This window comes from Papio anubis, chromosome 16, assembly GCF_008728515.1.
Source record: "Papio anubis isolate 15944 chromosome 16, Panubis1.0, whole genome shotgun sequence".
In the NCBI taxonomy this organism is placed as follows: domain Eukaryota; kingdom Metazoa; phylum Chordata; class Mammalia; order Primates; family Cercopithecidae; genus Papio; species Papio anubis.
In genome coordinates, this window is record NC_044991.1 from 9625252 (window position 1) to 9629375 (window position 4124).

The 4124-nt window shown below is 48.2% G+C and overlaps 1 pseudogene across 1 annotated transcript; it reads left to right on the top strand.

Annotated features, from left to right (window-relative positions):
* Window positions 1-1527, top strand: LOC101002151 (annotated as a pseudogene). The gene has a single exon (XR_652878.4). The product of XR_652878.4 is annotated as an actin, cytoplasmic 1-like (transcript).
* Window positions 1528-4124: the final 2597 nt, after the last annotated feature.

A 4124-nucleotide genomic window follows, 5' to 3' on the forward strand; every position in this document is an offset into this window, starting at 1 on the left:
TCCACCTGCCTCAGCCTCCGAAAGTGCCGGGATTACAGGCGTGAACCACCATAGCTGGCTAGGCATGGTGACATGTATGTGTAGTCCCAGGGAGCTCGAGGATCACTTAAACCCAGGAGGTAGAGGCTGCAGGGAGCCATGTTCGTGCCCCTGCACTCCAGTGTGGGCAACAGAGTAAAACTCTGTCTCAAAAAAAAAAAAAAAAAGGAGACTGCGTCCACCCAGCAAGCACAAAGCCTCTCCGTCACCACTCCGCTGCTTGTCCACACCCGCAGCCAGCTCACCATGGATGATGATATCGCTGAGCTTGTTGTTGACAACGGCTCTGGCATGTGCAAGGCCAGCTTCACAGGCGAGGATGTCCCCTGGGCCGTCTTCGCCTCCATCGTGGAGTGCACCAGGCACCAGGGCATGATGGTGGGCATGGGTCAGGAGGACTCCTATGTGGGCAACGAGGCCCAGAGCAAGAGAGACATCCTCACCCTGAAGTACCCCATCGAGCACGGCATCGTCACCAACTGGGATGACATGGAGAAGATCTGGCACTACACCTTCTACAACGAGCTACGTGTGGCTCCCGAGGAGCACCCTGTGCCGCTGACCGAGGCCCTCCTGAACCTCAAGGCCAACCGTGAGAAGATGACCCAGATCATGTTTGAGACCTTCAGCACCCCAGCCATGTACGTGGCCATCCAGGCCGTGCTGTCTCTGCACGCCTCTGTCCGTACCACTGGCATTGTGATGGACTCTGGTGGGGTCACCCACACTGTGCCCATGTACAAGGGGTATGCCCTCCCACATGCCATCCTGCCTCTGGACCTGGCTGGCCGGGACCTGACTGACTACCTCATGAAGATCCTCACTGAGCACAGCTACAGCTTCACACCACAGCTGAGCGGGAACTCGTGCGTGACATCAAGAAGAAGCTGTGCTACGTTGCCCTGGATTTCAAGCAGGAGATGGCCATGGCGGCCTCCAGTTCCTCCCTGGAGAAGAGCTACGAGCTGCCCGATGGCCAGGTCATCGCCATTGGCAACAAGCGGTTCCACTGCCCCGAAGCGCTCTTCCAGCCTTCCTTCCTGGGCATAGAATCCTGTGGCATCCACGAAACGACCTTCAACTCCATCAAGAAGTGTGACGTGGACATCCACAAAGATGTGTACACCAACGCGGTGCTGTCTGGCAGCACCACCATGTACCCTGGCATCACCAACAGAATACAGAAGAAGATCACCGCCCTAGCGCTCAGCACAGTGAAGATCAAGATCATTGCTCCTCCCGAGTGCAAGTACTCCGTGTGGCTCAGCGGCTCCATCCTGGCCTCGCTATCTACCTTCCAGCAGATGTGGATCAGCAAGCAGGAGTACAACGAGTCCGGCCCCTCCATCGTCCACCACGAATGCTTCTAGGTGGACTGTGACTTAGTCGCATTACACCCTTCCTTTTTTTTTTGAGACAGAGTCTTGCTCTGTCGCCCAGGCTGGGGTGCAGTGGCCAGATCTCAGCTCACTGCAAGCTCTGCCTCCCGGGTTTAGACCATTCTCCTGCCTCAGCCTCCCGAGTAGCTGGGACTACAGGCGCCCGCCACCTCGCCCGGCTAGTTTTTTGTATTTTTTAGTAGAGACGGGGTTTCACCGTGTTAGCCAGGATGGTCTCGATCTCCTGACCTCGTGATCCGCCCGTCTCGGCCTCCCAAAGTGCTGGGATTACAGGCTTGAGCCACCGCGCCCGGCCTACACCCTTTCTTGACAAAACCTAACACGCAGAAAACAAAATAAGATTGGCATGGTTTTATTTTTGTTGTTGTTTTATTTTGGGCTTTTTTCTAGGCTTGACTCAGGATTTAAAAACTGGAACGCTGAAGGTGACGGCAGTCGTTTGGTGCAAGCATCCCCCAAAGCTCTACCATGTGGCTAAGGACTTTGATTGTACGTTGTTCTTTTTTTTAATAGTCATTCCAAATATCGTGAGATGCATTGTTACAGGAAGCCCCTTGTCCTCCTAAAAGCCACCCCACTTCTCTCTAAGGAGAATGGCCCAGTCCTTTCCTGAGTCCACACAGGGGAGGTGATAGCATTGCTTTCATGTAAATTATGTAATGCAAAATTTTTTAAATCTTCGCCTTAATATTTTTTATTTTGTTTTATTTTGAATGATCAGCCTTCATGCCCTACCTTTTTTGTCCCCTAACTTGAGATGTATGAAGGCTTTTGGTCTCCCTAGGAGTGGGTGGAGGCAGCCAGGGCTTACCTGTACACTGACTTGAGACCAAGTTGAATAAAACTGCACACCTCAAACAAAAAAAAAAAAGGCAGAGGCTCTGCCCTCATGACCTAATCAACCTGACCACCTCCCAGAGTCCCACCTCCTAATATCATCACCTTGGTGACTAGATTTCAACATGATTTTTGGAGGAACATATATATATACATTCAAAGCTGGCAATCATACACACAAGGCATACGTGAAATATAATAAGTACAATTTAAAGATAAAGCCAACATTTGTGTAATCATTATCCAGGCCATGAAATAAAATATAGCCAGTCTTAGCAGACCAGCTCCCAACTGTGTGACCTTCCCATATAGCCTTTGCTTCTCTGAAGATGTCACCACTACACTGACTCCATCACTGTTATTCCCTTTCCTTCTGGCAATCCAGCCACATTGATGTGTAAAGCTGTGATTTGTTCGTTTTATTGCTGTGTGATTTCCACTGTATTAATAAACCACAATTTAGTTTTCCACTTTACTATGAACAAACATTTGAGGTCCCCCCCTACTTTCTTATTTTTAGAGACAGGGTCTCACTGTGTTTGTTGCTCAGGCTGGAATGCAGTGGTTAAATCACAGCTCACTGTAGCCTCAAACTCCTGGGCTCAAGTGGTCCTCCCACCTTAGCTTCCTGAGTAGCTGGGACCACAGGTGCATGCCACCAAGCCCAGCTAGATTTTCCATTTTTGTTCTATTAGAAACACTTCTGCTCCGAACAATAATCTGTAAGACTCCTGGAACGCATAGGGAAGGCTTCATCAAGGAGTGTGTATACTAGGAGTGGAATTGCTGGGATAAAGGGTATGTATATCTTCAGTTTTTCTAGATAATGCTAAACCATTTGTCTATACAGTTTACCAATTTCTACTCCTGCCCCAGTGTGTGAGAGTTCCCACTTTTCCACTTCACTGGCAATATTTGGTTTTCACGGACTTCTTAATTTTAACCACTCAGATGAGCGTGCAATGGTGCTTTATTGTGATTTGAGGGTTTTTTTTTTTTTTTTTTTTTTGAGACACATCTCACTCTCTTGCCCAGGCTGGAGTGTAATGGCACGATATCGGCTCACTGCAACATCTGCCTCCCGGGTTCAAGTGATTCTGGTGCCTCAGCCTCCCGAGTAGCTGGGATTACAGGCGTATGCCACAATACTGGCTGATTTTTGTATTTTTACTAGAGACAGGATTTTGCCACTTTGGCCAGGCTGGTCTTGAACTCCCAACCTCAGATGATCCGCCCACCTCGGACTCCCAAAGTGCTGGGATTACAGGCGTGAGCCACCATGCCTGGCTGACTCTAATTTTTAATTGGTAGTTCCTTTATTGCCCATTTGGATTTCTTCTTTTGTGACATTCCAGTTCAAGTTTTTGTTCAATTTCTTGTTTATCTTCGTCTCATTGATGTGATTTGTAATCTCCCACTTTGTTATTTGCCCTTTAAGTTTGCAAATGATCTTAAGTATATGATAAGATGTTCAACTTCAACTATAAAAAGAGATATGACAAAACCACAATGATATTCTTTTTGACACTATCAGATAGGCCAAAAACCAAAGGGTTAAATAATACCATGTTGACAGTCATGTGAAGAATGTATGGATCACAGTGTAAATTGGTGAACTTCAGTGGAAAGCAGTCTGGCATATCTAACACAATATTAAAATTGTGTGAGGCTGGGCCTGTAATCCCAGCACTTTGGGAGGCCAAGGCAGGCAGATCACAAGGTCAGGAGTTCAAGACCAACCTGGCCAATATGGTGAAACCCCATCTCTACTAAAAATACAAAAATTAGCCGGGCATGGTGGCGTGCGCCTGTAGTCCCAGGTACTCAGGAGGCTAAGACAGAAGAATC